Source organism: Pararge aegeria, chromosome 8, assembly GCF_905163445.1.
Source record: "Pararge aegeria chromosome 8, ilParAegt1.1, whole genome shotgun sequence".
Taxonomy (NCBI): domain Eukaryota; kingdom Metazoa; phylum Arthropoda; class Insecta; order Lepidoptera; family Nymphalidae; genus Pararge; species Pararge aegeria.
Window position 1 is genome coordinate 17575537 of NC_053187.1, and position 21701 is coordinate 17597237.

At 35.2% G+C, this 21701-nt stretch overlaps 1 protein-coding gene across 1 annotated transcript in view; it reads left to right on the plus strand.

Moving 5' to 3' along the window:
* The first annotated feature begins 14376 nt into the window (after positions 1–14376).
* LOC120625762 (elongation of very long chain fatty acids protein 7-like) overlaps positions 14377–21701 on the plus strand; it is a 54876-nt gene continuing 47551 nt past the window's right edge. The window contains exon 1 of the mRNA XM_039892960.1: positions 14377–14491. The gene's annotated coding sequence lies outside the window, so the exon portion shown is untranslated. The remainder of the gene's footprint in view (positions 14492–21701) is intronic.

The window sequence follows — 21701 nt, forward strand, 5'->3', positions numbered from 1 at the left end:
GCGCTTTCTCCAATTATGCTACGGCTCTCCTACCGTCGATGCCGAAATTAGTATATGCCTTTTTAACTTTTAGAATTTTCTAGACGAATATTAGTAGGACCACAATCTAGTTGTGGAGCATAGACCCGCAATGCTGCTTTAATAAGGGTTGGTGAGCTTCAACGATTACTATCTTATGGTATGTTAACCGGGACCGACGGCTTTAAGTGCTCTCCGAAGCACGAGTACGATACTGATTTTTTATAACTCTTTCACTATTAGAATAAATATAAATAAATAAATAAATATACTAAGACAATACAAACATCGCCATCTAGCCCCAAAGTAAGCGTAGCTTGTGTTATGGGTACTAAGATAGCTAATGAATATTTTTATGAATACATACACATAAATACTTATAATGTACAGATAAACACCCAGACACTGAAAAACATTCATGTTCATCACACAAGCATTTTCCAGTTGTGGGAATCGAACCCACGGCCTAGGACTCAGAAAGCAGGGTCGCTGCCCACCGCGCCAATCGGCAGGATGTTATAAGATTTCAGTCTGAAATAGTACTATTTGTTATAAAAAGCCTACCCCTAAGTATTTATAACTCGTAATCGATATTTTCTTAATTTTATATCATCTGCATACCCTGTGCATACCCTCTTTGCACTCCACTGCTTGTAGATACACTATCTAGTACGTTTACATACACGGTCAGAGATTAAAGAAGACGTTCTTTGAACTTTGAACTCAAGGTTTAGTGAAAATATGGTTGTTGTAAATGATAACTCGTAAATATAATACTAAATGCTTACGTAAGTAATATAACGCACAGGATATATTATGTCTTGTTCTTATGAAAAACGTATTGGAATAAGTAAACAGATTTTATAACAATAATTATCACTGGAATACAAGGTGAAATAAGTCTAGCTTTCTAAATAACTGTACCTAGATTTAATTTTTGGGTATTATGTTCATTATTTCATAATTATGTTGAATTACTTAATATATAAAAATAATACTTAAAACTTAAATTAGAAATGCGGAAGTGTGTTTGATAGTTTGTTCTTCTTTCAAGCCCTAGCCACAGTTAGTAGATCCCATCAAAAACTATTTATTTCAATAGATGGCACTTTTGATGCGTAAATACATGTAAAATATGACATAGGAGTGAGTTGATGGCGATAAATAAATTCGTCAAGTTAAAACTAAAGCTACGAGGGTTCCAAACGCGTCCTGATCTAAGAAGAAGCTCACAAAACATAGCCGGTTGTTATTCACTTCATTAACGTCATTTAAAAACTATTAAAGTATTAGAGCAATAATTTACACCCAAGCTTTTTTATCGTTGACGTAGTCCTTAATAGGTACTATAATAGGACTTTTCTATAAGTTTACGTTTAATACAAACTTTGATCTTTTTCAGAGACATCTGCAGGATATCACTGGTAATTTATTGTAAAATTGTATGCAATTTCCTTTAAATGAATTACTTATTTTATTTAGTCTAGAATATTGCACTGTAAGTTTATTTAAACGTTTAAAGCCAAGTTCCATATTTATTTATTTATTTATTTATTTAGGAAAACCAACCGCTAATACATTTTTTCTTGTCCAAGTTTTACGTTGTGAGCTAAGTGAATGTTCAGCTTATTACAGGTTTTCACAACGTTTACAAATAATTTCAAAATTAATTAAATTTTATATATAACTACATTACAAAATAAATGTCTAAAAATATTTTACTAATTAATAAGGTTATAACGTTAAAAAATTAAATAGAATTAAAATTCAAATTCAAATTAAATTAAATTTTTTTTTTAACATTAATGTCCAAGTTTAAGCTTATTAAATTTTAAATTTTGATATGAAGATTATGGGTGGTTGTCGGTTTCACCGAAATTTTTTGATTTATTTATTTATACTCTTTATTTGCACGCAAAAAATACAGAAGAAGAATTAAAAAAACACAGACAGAAGCAGTATACAAAAGGCGGCCTTATTGCTAAGCGATCTCTTCCAGGCAACCTTAGGATAAGGAAAACAAAAGGATAACAGACTGCAGGTTGTGCATAATAAAAAAAAATACATACTAATAACTTCATACTTGAACTAATCGCACAAAAAAATAATACATAGAATAATAATAAACTAATATATAATTTAACATGTCATAAACACATTAATAACAGTAAATACTAATACAAATCGTCTTTAATGTTAACTAAAGTTTCTGTAGATAATCCTTAAATTTATTTATAATAACAGATACCTAACTACAAATATATACAAATTATTTCTAAGTAATTTAAATTTGTTAGTGTAGATGCTATAAGTTAGTGTATTCTTTTAAGGATTGTATTTGTGTTTAATTTTCAGAAATAAGCTGTGAATTAAAATGAAGGAATAAATAAGTAAATAAAAAAATGTTATATAATGACAATTTGTAATACTAACATTAATATTAATCTTAACAAAAAATTATAATTATGGTAGTAGAATGAAAGGCTTTTTAATTTTTTTTTTTTAACAGAACACATTCTAAAAATTTGAATTCAAAACACAATATTTTCTTTTTTTTACTACGACAATGTTTACCTAAGAGACCAATCAACTTCATTTGGCATAGAGAAGAAAGGTCAAAGAGTATTAAAGGCTGCTGTTTATCCCAGGAAAACAGGTGTCCAAAGGCCTGCACACCGTCAAATATTGGTATATCGAGAAGAATCCACAACTTTGTCTTCTTCTAGACCTTATCTCAGCTATACTCGGTCAGCCCAACCGTCTTCCAAATCTTGAAGCGCCATCTTGAGAAGAATTCCAGTCATAGATACAATGTTTTTTTTTATTCCTCCATTCCTTTTATTGTTCAATCCATAAACAAAAATACATTGATTTATGTTACAGTTAAATGAATATTTAGTACGATGCATGGTTTTCTGTATATATACATGAGGTATGTGCTTCTATTATCATGACAGCACGACGTTGTGAATAACAATATAAGTTACTATTAGTTTATTATTGACAAGGGATAAACAAACGAGGGATAAGATAGTCAATGATACCGAACAATATAAATAGATAGATACAATGGCAATGGAAAACAAGAGCAATTGTATATTATTTTATAAAAAATTACCGAATGAAATCCTTGAGATGTCTCTCAATAAGTTCTAAGTTTATATAAAACGTAAGCTTACAGAAAAATCCTATTTTTAACCTTTTTGCGGTATTTGCTTGGATTAAAAATAAAAGAAACTTAATTACCCGGCTATATTAAGAAACCATATCAATATACATACGTGTTTAGTTTTCAGTGAGCGAAAAAAAAAACACAAGTGTTGTAATGTGAAAAACATAAAACACAAGTGTGGTAACAAAATCATTTAATTTTTTTATTTTTCCTGTCAAGACATGTTTTCGATTACCAAGATACGTGCTTGCCACAGGACGCGCTATGCGTCTAAAAAAGCTTGTAGTGACGGAAATATAACAACTACAAAGCAATATGGGCCCCCATACATTTACTCACATCACGAGAAAATTCACGCGATGCAATTTGTCCCGTGGCCAGCACGTTATACTTCACGGACGGCAATACGTGATAGTGAAATACCCTATGCGCAGTAGTGTTACGCCGAAGGTTATATTGGAGCAACGCGCGAATAACTTTCATTTCCTTTTCCGCCGCCGCAACGCGTATCCGATAGTGTTAGTACACGTTCCTTGCGCATCATCTATTATTTTATATTTTCGTTGACTTACGAAAGGAGGGTTTGATATATTAATAATAGTTTGCTACAGCGAGGGTTCCCAACTTCTATGCCATTCTCAGAACAAGAACGGCCTCCTGGGACAGGCTTAGACGCAGCACCATACTGGACACTTTAAATAACTTTACCTTTTAGGTTTTAAGTACTGCAAAATCGTTATTATTATTTAAAATTCTATTTTAGAACTAATCTATTCAATGTTAGAACATTTGCTTGAAAATTAAGAATCATTTTACATTTAATTATTATATCATTTCATTATCATTTTTATAATGTTAAATTTTATAAAATAAAAAAAAAAACTGTTAAAAACTTATAAAGAATTATTATTATTTATTAGGTATTATTGTTAATATTAATATTGCTTCTTTAATTTAAGTCCTTTCCTACTAATGCTATAACCGTAAAATTGTTATTTGTTGTAACGTTTTTTGTTGGGAGTGCTAGAATGCGCGCCACGAGAGAATTATGTCTACCCATTATCTCGTCAATCACTGGTATTTTGGTATCACTAATTTTTTTAATATCGCGTGATAATTTTTGGGTTTAAATCAGTCTTCTTTTCAAAATACTCAATATTTCTATGTACGAATAGAAGTACAATATTTCTATTGAAGAATCTTGGTTGCATGTTATTAAATTGACTATCGACGTTATGTGAATACTAACGGTCCCCAATACTAGAGAACTTCGTCCGCGTATGAGTCAACCTTAAAAAATACTGATATGTTGTCGCGGACTGTTTCTTAGAACTTTTAAAGAGGGACTATATCGTCACACTACATACTTCCGTTGTTTATAAACATGACCTAACGATTTCAATTGTTTTTTTTTTTATATATAAAACGACTTTATGTTACTTGAATATAAAAGTTATAAATAAATAAATAAATATACTACGACAATACACACATCGCCATCTAGCCCCAAAGTAAGCGTAGCTTGTGTTATGGGTACTAAGATGACTGATGAATATTTTTATGAATTATATATACATAAATACTTAGAAAATACATATAAACACCCAGACACTGAAAAACACTTAATGCTCATCACACAAACATTTTCCAGTTGTGTGAATCGAACCCACGGCCTTGGACTCAGAAAGCAGGGTCGCTGCCAACTGCGCCAGTCGGCCGTCAAGTTATACATATGCTGCTGGGAACTTTTTCATACATCTCTCCCATCATTAAAGCAGCGTTCGTAGGGAACGTTTTCGTTGGACCGTTTTTTCTCAGGCTTACTTTGCAAATCAGACTACTACGCAAAGTTATTTTTAGTTTAATATGTATAACCTATGGTAATGACAGATAATGTGGCTTTATATTAGTGAAAGAATTTTCAAAATCGGTTCATTAGTTCCAGAGATTACCCCCGACAGTGTCACATACTCACACTTTACCGCTTTATAACATTAGTATAGAAGTATAGATCCCTACTAATATTATAAAAGTCAATGTAAGTTTGTTTGTTACGCTTTCACGCAAAAACTACTTAACCGATCCTCATGAAACTTTGTACACATGTTCTTGGAAGTGTTAGAAGTAATATAGGATACTTTTTATCCCGACATTAAGCTCGGGAGAGGGTATGAGTGTTAGACGATTTTACACCATAACTCCGACAAATTATAACTGATTTAAATAATTATTTTTGTACTATAGAGCTTAAAATATATAAATTGCGTTAGAATAACGCGAACCAATGGTTACTAAATTAATCCGTAAAGCAAATGTCCGTAAAGTTTAGTTTCTACTGATATATTAAACGAGTAACACTGACCGCTTAGCCTCATCGCGGCCTAAAATATATTCAAATATCTACTTAACAAAAAGTTAGATAATATAAATATTGAATTTTAATGCTAGGCCGTCGATGATTATGCTAGAAATCGAAGGCAATAAAATAAATGTTTCTTATGTAATAATTTGTAACAGTTTTCTGTCATTATGTGTTAATATTCAATCTACGTTTATAAGGTATTTTACTAGGCGTGTATTGGAATTATTTATTCATCTAACTTTTTTTTCTATATCAATACAAGTTGATGGTTAGATGTGATGTGATATGTATGGCAGTAATATTATACCCATACTGTAATCGGTTTGTACGCGACATCGTAACGGAACGCTGAATCGCTTAGCGGCAAATCTTTGTCAGTAGGGTGGTAACTAGCCACGGCCGAAGCTTTACTAGACCAGACCAGAGTAAATTCAGAAATTTTAAATTCCCAAAATGCCCTAGCGCTCACCGCTGCGCCGGGGAGGTAGTCTGACTTTTGCACTACGCAGATTTTAATCACCAGTAACCGAACAATACGGTATTCCCATTATTAAATGAGTGTGTTTCATTAAAATATGTCTTAAGTAGTATGAAGTAAAGTGTTTTTCTTTGTTTTAATATTAGTTCCTTGAGTTTTCTGTCCATTGCGTTTATATACCGATTGACGGCCAATTGGCGCAGTTTGCAGCGACCCTGCTTTCTGAGTCCAAGGCCGTGGGTTCGATTCCCACACCTGGAAAATGTTTGTGTGATAAGCATGAATGTTTTTCAGTGTCTGGGTGTTTATATGTATATTATAAGTATTTATGTATTATATTCATAAAAATATTCAACAGCTATCTTAGTACCCATAACACAAGCTACGCTTACTTTGGGGCTAGATTGCGTATTGTCGTAGTATATTTATTTATTATTTATTTATTTATACCTACTATTTAATCATGTTATATAAATATAAGACAAATATAAAGCCGCTGACTTGCCGACCCACGGCTATTGCATTGTATTTTTAAATTTATTGCAATTTACAATGCCATATATCAAATAGTTGAAACTAATATATGACTTACCGCTAATCTTTTAATAAAGAAGTAGAATTCAGTGTTTTCTCTGAGAGACTCGGATCAGTAAGTAAATAAAAAAATAAGATATTTAGTTTGTGATTTGAAAGCTATCGCGTCTAATCCCCTTAGATAAATTTCGCCCTTAGATTATCTTACGATTACGAAACCTAATGTTAGCAGCTTTTCTTTTTTTTTCAACCTGGTAACCTGATATTAAATTACACCATACAAATTCTCCTGCTGTTCGCGGAGTATAGAAAATTTAGAAGAAATTGTGAAGCTTAATTTTCATAATATTTTATGGATTTCCGCAAAGTAACGCCTGCTACTATTCAATATTTCTTTGGAGTGTTTCTCCCTTGACCTAAGATACTTAAAAATATAAACAGTAGTTTTCATATCATCATTCATCATACTATTTCGCAACTACAAAACTGTTGCTCACTGAGAGTGACGTACAGGTTGCAGAGTGATGGCAATCTTTCCGCATACAGTCTGTTAAGGGCCTACCTCAAACATAAATTAGTAACATAGTTTAATACAGGAATTATTGCAAGACATCAATGCCAACAGAATATAATCGCTTTTTTTTTTAATATGAAAATCTCATCGGTCTTATGTTTAGCGTGTTCTACGTGGTACTGGTATGGAATCCCAGGTTGGGATTTAAAATTGTTAGGTGTTGAGTTTTCGTCTATAAATTTTAATACACCACATTTGTACCAGGCTCAAGTGCGAACAAGCATGGAGTACTGTAGTCACCTGTGGGGTGGCTCTGCCAAGTACCAACTTGAAGCTTTGAATTCGGTGGATCGTCGCGCCAGGAGAATTATAGGCGACAATTCGTTAACACAGGCAAAACTACATAGTCTCCAGCACCGACGCAATGTTGCCTGTTTATCGGTTTTTTACCGGATATACTTCGGTGAGTGTGCTCAGGAACTTCACAATCTTGTTCCCCCTTCCCCGTTCTACCACAGAACAGCGAGATACCGAGAGCGGTGGCATCCTTATGTGGTTGATATCCCATCAACACGCACGAAACGTTTTTTATCCACGTTTCTGATACGTGCCGCTAAGATGTGGAACGCCCTCCCGGTAACTGTGTTTCCTGCCACGTATAATTTAAGTACCTTCAAGGCTAGAGTGAATAGGCTTTTTCTAGGCAAGCGTGCTCCAACCTAGACCTCATCATTGCTTTCTAACGGGCATGATTGTCGTCAAACGCTGGCCTATCATTAATAAAAAAAAAAAAAAAACAGGCCCAGCGTTAGGAATATGAACGTGTCGTAGGACACGTTCACTACAGTGCCAGTCATTATTAATAACATATTGTGATAATATCGACAGCCTAGTGGGTAGAACTTCGACTTCACATTCGTGTGGTCGAGCTCGAATCCCTCACACCTCTAACTTTTCCATGTTATTTGCGTTTTAAAGAATTTAAACCTCATTTGCTTCAACGGTGAAGAGAAACATCGTGAGGAAACCTGCATGCCTAAGAGTTCCCAAAACGTTCCCATAGGCGTGTGACTTCCACCATTCCGTACTGGGCCTGCGTGCTGGACTACAGTCTTAACCCCTTTTAATTGTGGGAGGAGACCCGTGCCCTTTAGTGGGCCGGTAATGGGTTGTAATGACGATGATGATTGTGAAATTCCATCTAGCCAGATTAGAAAAACGTGGAATCAGAGCCCACAATTGACCCAATACTCTAATTTTCTATTTCAAGTCGACAATAATGAAGTAAAATAAAAATCTTTTGTTTTCAGGATGTTTATCCATATATAAAAATTATCTTTGTACTGAACCCTTAATTATGCCTATTTATATTTAGTGACCTCTGCCTCGAAAACACCGATCTGCATAACTTAGTTCGATCGCATGAGATTATTGCTGTTTTCTTGAATGTGCTAATTAGAGAAATCGTTTTAATTATATCACAATATTTACGCAATTTTATATAACTTTATTTATTTAAATCTTTATCGGATATGCAATGATAGTTTTGAAAACCCATCTAATTCTGAAAGGAGACCCGTGACCTGTGCTGTTAATCATGAAACTGCTGTTTATTAAAACTAGGATCCAGATAACATGTATTTCATTCCAAGCCGCTGTCTGTGTCATGAAGTTGACGTGAAGACTTGGAAGAGTTGGATTTAATCGTTTGGGGCCCTTAAATTTGTGTAGGTTAACTATCTGGTTCTGGTTTTGTCGGCCACAATTTATGGTATGATACCAATTTATTATAATATTTCATGGTAAGCGTCAGCGAAAAGATACGCCTTGGTTTTTTTTATATGTATGAGGAACTGTATTTGTTAATGGAATGTTTTAACTTTTTTTAATTTATTCTTTTTATTTTTTAAGTAATAAAATTATGTATTTTTTTAGTACGTCGGACCCGTTTATTGTTCTCTCGTTCGACTTCCCAAGTCCGATTCTCGGCACGCACTTATAACTATTCGGAGTTATGTGTGTTCTGAGAAATAAAAAAAGCTGCGTGGGCGTGTAAAGTCGCAATTTGCCAGCGTGTTAGACTTCGGCATACGCTGACAAATCCGTATCTTGGCTTGGCCATTTCGGAGGAGTATGTCAGCATTTTGGAGTAAATATATCAATTGCGTTTTGGAGTATGTCACATGATGATTTTTTTTTTTTAATTCTTAAGTATTATTCTGTTTTTACTGTTGAAGAACGTCTAAATTTCGAACGTAAATGCAGAGTTAGCTTGTAGGTCCCCACCTACAAGCTAACTCTGCATATACAATGGATAAATTTATAATAATCTCATAATATTTATACTCGATATAAGATAATGTATACAACGGCTGGCTTTTATAAATAAATAAACAAAACATGTAAGCCCGCTACCATCTTAGGCGGCATCATCACTTAGCACCAGGTGAAATTGCAGTTAAAGGGCTAACTTGTAGTGCAATGAAAAAAAGGGCATGGTGGAAGGGCCATGAATTTGGCAGTAGGACATTGACAGGCTAAATACTGATCGTGGAATCAAGATTCACTCAAAAACGCTCAACAAAATATCAATTGTTACTATGAACTGAGTCACCTTGACCTCAACCAGATTTAACGGTTCATTATTGTAACCGTTTATTATTATATAACGCTTTAAGGTTATGTTATCTTTATTAGAGCTAAAATTATTATGGCTAACAGAAAGCAAATAAATAAATTTTTAGTCTAATTGCCTACCATATTTTAAGGTGAATCTCTGTTTAAAATATGGACATTATATTAATTTTACTACTTCCTGCCCGCGACTGCGTGGAAAAATAAAAAAGTTAACCAATGCACGTAGTAATTTTAGCTAAACCTAGCTATGCTTCGCGTCAGTACTATCCTACGGAATGTCGGTATATTCGGGTTATTACAACCAATATAATTATAATATATAGGTATAACAGTTCATGCGGTATTATTAAAACATAGATGTGTTCAATTGTAGTCGTAGCTATTAAAGACATGGAAGAGAACTCACAAAAGGTGTCTTGCAGTTCAATGTAAGATAACGACAGAGAAATAAAATATGTATTTGTTTTACTTTACTACAAGCCAGGGTAGCTGTGGTAGCGCATTGGGTAGGAGCTCGAATACACTATCGGGGGCCGAGTTCGAATCCCAGCACGCACTTTTAACTTTTCTAATTAAAATATCACTTGCTTCATCGGTTAAGGGAAACATCGTGAGGTAACCTGCATGCCTCAGAGTGCTACATAATGGGCTGATAGGTGTGTTGTCCACCAATCCGCTATGGGCCAGCGTGGTGGACTACTGCCTTAATCCCCTTCTCATTGTAGGAGGAGACCCGTGCTTTATAGCGGGCCGGTAATGGTTTTATGTGATGACAACAAGCCTTGCCTTGTTTGAAATCGGTACTAAGTGATGAGAGTAAACTGTTAGGGGTAAGGCAGGCTCTAGGCTGCATCATACCGGGATACCGAATTGCTTTCGGCTCGTATTTTTCGGTAGGGTGGTGGCCGATAATAGCCGAGGTATATATTATAATAACGAACAGTTCCCAAGCAAACTCTCTGTAATATTTATGCGCATATTATGAAAATTAAGCTTAATTTGCTTTAGCCCGCGAAAAGTAAGATTCTAATAATTATTTATTGTAAAATTAAAATCTCCTGAGGATGCTCCGGTTTCAGAGCGAAACGTGCGTAGAGGGTACATTGCCGAAGATATGTTTGGTGTGGAGTATAAGGATTGAAGAAATTATAAAAGAAATTATAAATTAAACCATAAAGATTCTCCTCATTTCGCGTTAAATTTAGCTTAATTTTCATAATATATCATGGATTTCAGCAAAGTAACGCCTGCTTCTATCCAATACATTTATGTGCAAGGAACGCATTAGTGGGTAACGCATGTAACGCAAGTACAAGTTCATAAGTCGGTCGACTGTTTGTAATAATTACACAGAAGTAGAGCCGTGGCCTCATCAACTCCGCCCTCCATCCTGTATTTAACACGCAGGGAGACATGAATGAATCAATTAATAAGACACGAAAGTACAGATAATCGCGACGCTAAAGTGTTATGACGTTGAAGTAACAATGGGCAATGGACATTAGCGTCTTAAGGTGCTTGAATCTCGCATCGATGGATACCCGACGAGATAAACGGATGAAGTCAAGGGAGTTGCAGGGTTTCGCTGGACTCAAGCGGCTCAAGACTGTGATACTTAGAACTTCCTACAAAAGACCAGTGCCCAGTAGATGTGTATTGCTTGACATGGTGACGATGATGACAAAACTAAAGATAATACATTAGAACGAGTCTAAGGCGAAGAGGTTTCCGAACGATGCTCAGGAATACTTTGCGATTAAAAGGAGATACATATATTATGCAATGAAAGGTGGTAATTTCCCATTAACAAAAATATTACCTAGAAGGGGTTCATGTCAAATAAACGAATGCCAAAATCAAAGCCACATGTCTGTCTTTAGTGTGAATAACATCAAACACAAAATTTCAATGATGACTTTATCATCACATACCTAAACCCCTTTTTCCTTATTGTAAATTGCTGAGGAATTAGGGATTCCAGAGACAATTTGAACATCAGCTAGATGTGTTATGACTTGGGAATATAACAAATATAACAAAACCCTAATTTAAGTTAACTGGAGTTGTGATGCTAAACCATCTCGATCATGTTAGCTTTATTATCAATATCACATAAAACCTTTACCGGCTCATTACGACGGCTGATTGGCGCAGTTTGCAGCAACCCGGCTTTTTGAGCCCAAGGCCGTGGGTTCGATTCCCACTACTGGAAAATGTTTGTGTGATGAGCATGAATGTATTTCAGTGTCTGGGTGTATATATGTATATTGTAAGTATTTTTGTATATTATTCATAAAAATCATCACACATCAGTCGCCTTAGTACCCATAACACAAGCTACACTTACTTTGGAGCTAGATGGCGGTGTATGTATTGTCGTAGTGTATTTATTTATTATTTATTATTACAGAGCACAAGTCTCCTTCACGTAGACAACCCAACGCTGGCCCAGTGCAGATTGGTAGACTTCGGGAATATTATGGAGAACACTCAGGCATGCAGGTTTCCTCATGATGTTTACCTTCACCGTTGAATGTTATATTTTAATTACTTAAAACCAGCATAACTTAGACAAGTTACAGGTGCCTCTGAACGAATTTTCATAAGTTTTTTTTTGTTTTATTGGCTTACGTGAAAACGTAGACGTTGAAGCGTTGATAGCCCAGTGGTGAGGTATTCAGCTTCAATTTCGGAGGACCGAGTTCGAATCACAGCACGCACCTCTAACTTTTCTTAGTTATGTGCATTTTAAGTCATTAAAATATCACTTGCTTCAACGTTGAAGGAAAACATCGTGAGGAAACCTGTATGCCTGAGAGCTCTACATAATGTTCTCAAAGGCAAACTTACGGCCTGAGGGAAATGGAGATGTTAACCTATATTCTTTTGTATTCCACTACAATTTAACTCATCTGCAATCTCTACTAATCTTTGGTTTCTACGCAACATCGTACCGGAACGCTAAATCGCTTAGCGGCACGTCTTTGTTAGTAGGGTGGTAACTAGCTACAGCCGTAGCCTTCCACCGGACCAGACCAGAGAATATAAATTCCCAAAAAGCCCCTGCTAGGAATTTTATTTCTTTACCCGTGGAGAAAAATTTCCTCTGCCCGCGCTATCCGTGTTTTCTAACACGAAAAACTTAGCCGGGCATTTTGCCGGAATTTATTTATTTAATAATGAATAATAACCGAATAAATGCAAAAAGTTATTAACTCTTAAGTTAACTCTTCACATTTTAAAGACATAAATAAATACATGATTTGTTCACATTTATATCCTATACATTTTAATCGATATAAATTTTGTAAAACGACCTAATACTCAATTATACTTGATATAATAAATGACGTAATTTATACCGAATAAATTCTCGATCCTTGTCAGTGGATATAATCAGGGTATAAAATTTTGTTTCTTGTCTATTCTAGATAGAATTATTATCATCATCAAAGCTCTACAGCCTTGGGTGGGCCTTAGCTTGGTTAAGCATATTTTTTTATTCCAGGCGGTCAGAAGCTGCTTCTTTAAAGCTCCGAACTCCCGGAACCCTCAGATAACTCTCAACTCCTTCACTCCACCGACCCCTAAGTCGTCCTCGGCCTCTACGCCCCTCCAAAGAGCACACCACCAACCTCTTTGGGGCTCTCGTGCCTTCCATGCGTTGCACATGCCCTGCCCATTGCATTCTTAATAGTTTAATAGTCTTGACGACATTTGGTTCTTTAAAAAGTTCGTATAGTTCGTGATAGTATCGAATGTGCCAAAACCATTATCCTCCTGCATAGCACCAAACACTCGTCGCAAGACCTTTCGTTCTAAAATGAGCACACTGTTTTCGTTTTAAGCAAGGGCTATGCTAAACATTGGTGCATTTAAAACCCTTATAGCTTATCAAAACTGAATTGGAAAAGCCTTATTGGATTAATTACGGTTTTAATTTTCATTAAAAAATTCACGCACGCTAAAACCCGGGTAGATTTAGTAAACAAAGACACTTACTTAACATTTATGATCCTCAAAAAAAATTACAATGTAGAAAGAACAAGAAAGAAAAAAAATATTTTTGACATTGCGCCACACATTACAAAATTAACAACAACACCTATCTGTGGCCTAACCTAGAAAAAAGATGCCAGTTCAGCATTGGCATGCGCCAATGGGAGCAACGCCAATGGGAGCAAGCTGAATAGCCAACCCGACTGCCCAGCATGGTGAATATGGGCAGACCCTCACCTTGGGAGAGGCCATTAGTCCAGCAGGGGAAAGGTACTGTGATGTGATATAGCAAAATTGCTACTGAGTTTCTAAAAACCCTGAACTTGTCATACGCTATTCACGTACGTTCTGTATATAAAACTCATTTTTATCCAAAAGCAACTATTAATGCAATGTATTTACTGCAAGGAAAAACAACTTCAATTCGCATTTTAAGATTCTTTGAAAGACCCAATAAAAACACTTGCCAAAGAATTTGGATCACAAACAAATACTGACTGCAGATATCACAACAAAACCGTAAAGACAAAATTGCCTAGAGAAAACGGTGACGGGCGAATCTCAAAAACGTATCTCACGTTGCGTAACGATATAGGCCTCGATGAGCATCGCGGTACAACCTGCGCCTGCGCAGCCTACTCCGAGAAGCATCAGTTGCTTTCAGACCACTGCCTAGGGCTGACGTGTTCCATGTTCCATTATTGAATTTGAAATTTCAATTACGCGATCGCGTGTGAATTTTTTTTTTCCAGTTGATTGTGTTTCCCAGGAGGAGAGGTTTGTAATTTTTTTTATTATAAGTTAAATGGGTAATTATTTTTTAGATAAACAAAATTTGCATTATTATGCAATTTCAAAAGTAATATTCCATGGTTTAAGTATAGAAAGCATTGCGCTTTAATTACGGTGTGTGGTAATTTCAAACCTTATTACATCTCAAGTGTTTTTTTGACCAAGTACCAAACTAAGTTTAGTAGTTTGTTTTATTTGGGTGAAAGTGTTAAGTGTTGTAATACGCCGTTGTATTTTTAACGTTTTGCAAAACTGTTGTTACAGTTACCTATGTCTTTTTTAAATATAGGAAATAGATAGTAGAAGAGAGTGTTGGTTAGGTTGAGAGTGGGCGTCAAAAATGATGTGATGCAATGGTCTGTGAAGCTATTAGAAGGGTAACCGGACTTTGGTACTCATCATAGACAAGTAATATAAATCAAAAATTCGCAGCACTAAACAAAATAAACTTAAATTTCTAAGGAGCCGTTGTATGGATGAAACCTTTGTCATACAAAAAGGAAACACCGAAATCAGTGTATTAGCTGAGAAAAGAATTGATACACCTGATTGTAAGTCTCATCATTCATCATTATCCTTATTAGAAGCCAGTAACATCCCACTGCTGGGCACAGGGCTCTTCTCTCACACGAGAGAGTGTACTAGAGTATAGACCCACCACGCTGATCTAATGGTGGCTGGTGGGTTTTAACGATTATTCCTACATGCTAGTGATAATATCTGGAACAGATGGCTTACCGTGCTCTACAAGTCAAGATAGCACCAATTCGTTAACTCCGCCACTTTTTTTTGGTTAAAACTCTCAATAGCCGGCCAAAAACTGTTCTACCAAAAAGTTTTTGCCGGGACCGGTAATCAAACCCAGCAATTCATGAGCAGAAGTGAACTGAAGTGAACCTTTTGACGACTGCGGTCGGCAGAGGTCCCAGGTTCAACCCCGGCAGGGGCGATTTGGAAATTTATAATTATCGAATTTTGTCTAGTCTGGTTTGGTCTTCGAGACTTTGGGAGTGGCTAGTTACCACCCTACTCACAAAGACTTGAAGCAATTTACGGCCGATTGGTGCGGTTTGCAGCGACCCTGCTTTCTGAGTCCAAGGCCGTGGGTTCGATTCCCACTACTGGAAAATGCTTGTGATGAGCATGAATGTTTTTCAATGTGTGTGTGTTTATATGTATATTATAAGTATTTATTCATAAAATTATTCATCAGTCATCTTAGTACCCATAACACAAGATACGCTTACTTTGGGGCTAGATGGCGATGTGTGTAATATCGTAGTAAAAAAAAAAATTAGCTTTCCGATAAGATGCCGCATAGAAATTGATTAAGAGTATGGGTTTACTATAACTGTCGTACCCCTAAAAGGTTATCCCACCAGGTGAGATGAAAAAAATATCGTCTATATCCCAGAGAGAACTCTGTCCTTTATCAAGATAAATACCTCAAATAAATTTATTGTTTTATTTTTAATTTACCCTTTACTTGCGGTTTAAGAAATTTATTGTTTTCATAAGAACAGTATTCACTTACATGAAAACTTAAGCTATTACATTATAAGGTTTGCTGAGATTGTAAGTTAGAGCGTGCTACACAAAAAAAAGACTTAATTCAACATGCCAAAAACAATTAATTTACATGCAGCTATCCGTTAGAACTTTTAACTTAAAAGTATACAAAAATATGAGGGTAGTATGGTACCATTGTAACAAAAATCCCACTAACGCTAGGCATATCTACGTCATGAAGTGGATACTTAACAATTATTCATTGTAAAGTCAACATCTGAGGATGCTCCGGTTTCGGAGCGAAACGTGCGTAGAGGGTACATTGCCGAAGATCTGTTTATTGTGGAGTATAAGGATTGAAGAAATTATTAATCACATCATACAGATTCGCCTGCTTTTCGCGGAGTATAGCAAATGAAGCTTAATTTTCATAATACGTTTGAGGACAGTCAAAGAACTGTAGTTTCATAAATGTCATTTCATAAAGGACATATTTCCATAAAAACTTTCTTACTTAAAGGGGTATTGCTATAAAAAAACTCCCTTAGGATATAAGACACCTAAGAAGTTCAAAATTTTAAATTGCCGTTCGGGCCACAGAATTAAGATCATACTGAAACCGTATACACGACTGATATTAAAACATACCACTTAGCTGCTGACAGTAATGATTTTAGATCTAATGTTCTAAGCGTTTACCATAAAATGTGAAAATAGGAAATAGTTTGTGAGCTAGCAACATTCCGCGGGCGTAAAGTTAGACGTGTTCGGTGCGTTTTCACTGTTATTGAACACATGGCTGAATGAGGATTCTGTATGATCTTAATTCATCGAATTCAATATTCTATGAAAACTTCAAACTACGCTATCACCGCTTATGAGAATATTCCGAAATTTGAAGCGTATTTTTGGGGGAAAAGATTTTGCGTATGAACAATCACAAATTGCACGGTGTAGGTTTGTCTGGTTGTCGCGGATTAAAGTAAATGCGGAACTAACAGCTTGCGTGAGGACTTGGGTCCAACTAGTAGGCGCTTCGTGCGAGAGTTAATATAACTGGTGACATAAGTAGACACAGCGCAGGCGCAGCACAATATAAAATTATAATGATTACGGCGTTATATCACGATAAGCTCGCATAATACCTCCAAACCTAAAACTAGCTTATATTCAAACAATTATGTTGGGCTCTGCACTGATCTCAGTGGCTTGCACAGGGTTTTTACCAGGATATGCATAAAAAAGGAAGCGTTATGAGTTATACAAAAATTTAGGGGTAGGCAGTGCTTTTGTGCATGTATGAAGTGCACGCCACTGACTGATCTTGATGAAATTTGGCACACATAAGCATAGCTTGTACTCTGTTTTACTTGTTTGTTTTGTTTGGTTGGCGCATGGGGCTACCCGACTTCTTGAGTCCTAGGATGTGGGTTCGATTCCCACAACTGGAAAATGTTTCTGTAATGAACATTAATGTTTTTCAGTGTCTTTGTGTTTATGTTTATATAATTTGAAGGAGATGTCAATTTGATTCAAACAATATAAAAAGAGTAAATATGCGTGTGTCAACGGGTAATTGTGTTATGTTTTTTTTTTAATTGATTTAATGTTAAATACATATATATAAAGAAATAGCATTCTGCACTCTTTCTCTATATAAACTATGTGTGAAATTTCCAATTTCACACAAATTCGTCTGCGAAATTTTCGTAAAAAGAGTTACAAAGTTTTTGCTTCACGTAGAATTCGCGTAGTTAAATTATACAGTTAGTTGTTATATTGCTAACATTGTAACATTACGTTCTACTTTTGAACTTGTACAAAGATTTGTAGGTTACATATCAGCACATTTACCTTTGAGCAACTTACATCACGTGTAGAGTCGTCAAGAATATTGCTGAGGATGGATATTATTATTACAAAATTGATTTGGTACACTTATTTTATTTGAAATTGCAACTATCCATTAGTTTTGTAAGTAATAATGTTTTAATGTTTTTTAGGTCATTAGCTATTATATATTTCCCGCTACTGCATTTTAATTGTTCATGTAGTGAATATTCTTTAGATTACTGATTTGAAACTCGATAAATGTATGGCAGAGAATGAGATAGAATACATTACATTTGACGGCCGATTGGCGCTGTGGGCAGCGACATTCTGAGTCTAAGGCCGTGGGTTTGATTCCCACAACTGGACAGTATTTGTTTGAAAAATATTCATGAGTTTTCTCAGAACCCATAACACAAGCTACGCTTACTTTGGGACGATGGCGATGTGTGATTGTCGTAGTATGTTTATTTATTTATTACACTTTTTATATTATTATTTTGTTTTCTATTTTAGTTTGCAAGGATTTAATTTAAAATATTAAACAATTTTAAGCTTGGTGAAAATCGACCCTGCTTTCTGAGTCCAAGGCCGTGGGTTCGATTCCCACAACTGGAAAATGTTTGTGTGATGAGCAATAAGTGTTTTTCAGTGTCTGGGTGTTTATATGTATTTTCTAAGTATTTATGTATATATAATTTATAAAAAAATATATTCATCAGTCATCTTAGTACCCATAACACAAGCTACGCTTACTTTGGGGCTAGGTGGCGATGTGTGTAGTGTCGTAGTATATTTATTTATTTATTTATATTTTATTCATAAAAATATTCATCAGTCATATTAGTACTCATAACACAAGCAACGCTTTCTTTGGGGCTAGATGGCGATGTGTGTATTGTCGTCGTAGTATATTTATTTATTTATATCAGTCCATTACCTGTCCACTACAGGGCATGGTGTCCTCCCACTATGAGAAGGGATTAGGCCAAAGTCCACCACGCTTGTCCAGTGTGGATTGGTAGACTTCACTAATATAATAGAAAACTCTCAGACATGCAGGTTCGATGTTTACCTTCACAGTAGAAGCAAGTGATATTTTAATTTCTTAATACGTACATAACATTGAAAGTTGGAGGTGCGTGCTGGGATGCAAACTCGAGCCGAGTTCGAAAGTGAAGCCGACGTCCTAATCACTAAGCTATCACTGCTTCATAAAAAATAATTTATTGAAAAATTATAAACTCTAAAGTTATCCTAATACCCCTGGTAGGTACCTACTCTATATCCCTCTCAATCTCTCAGGTGCAGGGGTCATTTGTGGGATTGAGTATACGCTTTTATAACATGATTCCTAAAGTAATTTTAGACCTACCAATGCATAAGTTTAAAGAATGTGTTAAAACACATTTATTACAGCGAGGTTACTATACAATTGATGAATTTCTTAATGACAAGGTTGCTTGGAAGCATCCGGCTCCGCTTTCATCTCTCACAAGATAGAAAAATGTATTTTAAAATGTAAAATTTAAATTGTTGGTATTGGAAAAGAGCAACTGCAGAGTTTCTTGCCGGCTTCTTCTCGGTTGAATCTGCCCTCCGAGCCGGTGGTAGAGTCACTACACACAGACAGACTTGACGTTTCAAAAGTGCTTATATTAGGCCTACTTGAAATAAATGAATTTTGAATTTTGATTTTTTTATTATTTCGTAGGCTTCTTTTAGAAGTGTTGCTTTTGCCGAGTTTGAAAATTGTACAGCATATATATATTAAAATATGTTTTTTTTATTCACGCTTTAACTGTTAGATTATCGAGAATCAATTCAGTATACCTACCTATAAATCCACAGTTTCACAATGATCCTTTAAGTAGCTAAGCTTAACAAACAAACATCCAAACACTTTGATTATGAAATCGGTGATAGCAGATAGTGGTTAAGCCATTGCCCCACTTTCATGGCATGCACCTCTTACTTTTTGAAAAGTCCCACTGCTGGGCACGTGTCTCCCTTCTCATGGGAGAGAGGGAATGAGAGGATCGACCCACTACGCTGCTGTGATTTAGGGTGTCGGGCTTAAACGGAACGGGCACAACACAAGTTGGACAAACCTTCGTGTGTGTACTGAAAGTTTATTAGAATAAGATTCAATACCTTTGCTGGAAAAATCCGCCAATTTAACCGTGAAACTCGTGATCTTCTGGCTTTCTTTCCAACTATCATTATAAAATACTGAAATCTTATATTTACTGAAATAAAATAAATAAATAAATAAAAATTTTTTCTAATGGAAAAAAATTATTGAAATCAGTGCGGTAGTTTCAGAGCTTATAATAATAATAATAATAATAATAAAGCTTTATTTATATTCCTTACAATTAAATACCTTACTGACTAAATACAATAAGAGTTAAATACAATTTTTCTTAATCCTTATTTCTTATTTTCTATTTATAATGTTTTCTTAACTAAGTAATATATTGCCCTTATTGTTCTTATACTATCTAATTTAGAACATTTATGTAAGGATCGCCAGCGGCGGTAAAAGCCTCCTACATATTTTCCATTTGCACCTGTCCCTTGCAAGAGTACTCCATGTCTTACCCGCAACTTTCGCGATGTCGTCCTCCCATCTTTTCAATGGCCTACCGGGTATTCTCTTCCAATCCATGGGATGCCAGTTGGTAACAATTTTTGTCCATCTACTATCTTGACATATTTAAATAAAAATAAATAAATATACTACGACAATACACGCATCGCCATCTAGCCCCAAAGTAAGCGTAGCCTGTGTTATGGTTACTGAGATAGCTGATGAATATTTTTTTATGAATATAATACACATAAATACTTATAATATACAAATAAACACCCAGACACTGAAAAACATTCATGTTCATCACACAAACATTTTCCAGTTGTGGGAATCCAACCCACGACCTTAGACTCAGAAAGCAGGGTCGCTGCCCACTGCGCCACTCGGCCGTCTTTGAATGCTCATCATCTTTTAAGAGCTTATCGAATATAAACAAAACGTTTCTATATATATAATAGTCATTATTCGTAAGTATTAAAAATTATTTTATCATTCTTAGACTTTAAAACGATATTGTGTTTGCTTAACACAGAAGTTATATCCATAATTGTGTGAAAATTGGTTATCAATTATTCTTAAGACGTCCAAAAAAAAACGAATATGTTATCGCATAGTTACGAATAAGTCATAAAAGTTTATTATGTTGTTTTATTGCGGTGGTAAAAGTTGTCTGTAAATTAGCAAAAAAATTCTATTATGAGGCGAAAAATTTATTAATATCTAAATTCATAAACGAACATTAGGTAACCAGAATATAAAAACACAACTAATATCGTCTTAAACAATAAACTGTTAAAAGTTTTAGACATTTGTAAAATATGAAAAATAAAATAAAAGAAGCACCCTTCAGCAAGTGCGAGCGTCGTGATGCGTTGGTCTACATTATCATGGTCCAAGTTATTTACTTTAGTGAATAATTTATTTGACTGAGCCTCATTGGTCCAGTGATTAGCAAGTTTGCCTTCGGATCATAAGATCCTATTTCGATTCCTATGTCTGGCTAATAGTTTATCTTGATTTTTATCTAGAAATTAACAAAATTCGCAGTCAGTAAATTAGCACCTTCAAACTCGGTGCGTGTTGTTTTTAAAGCCCGCCAACCTGGATTGGATAAGCGTGGTAGATCTTTAATTCCTCTTCCCTAGATTGTTTTTCCAAATTATATAATATAACTCTATTGTTCCGCTAACCTTAATTACAATATACGGGTTTGAGACAATGTGGTTCTTGCCAAATCCACTAAATGTTAAACAGGTAAAC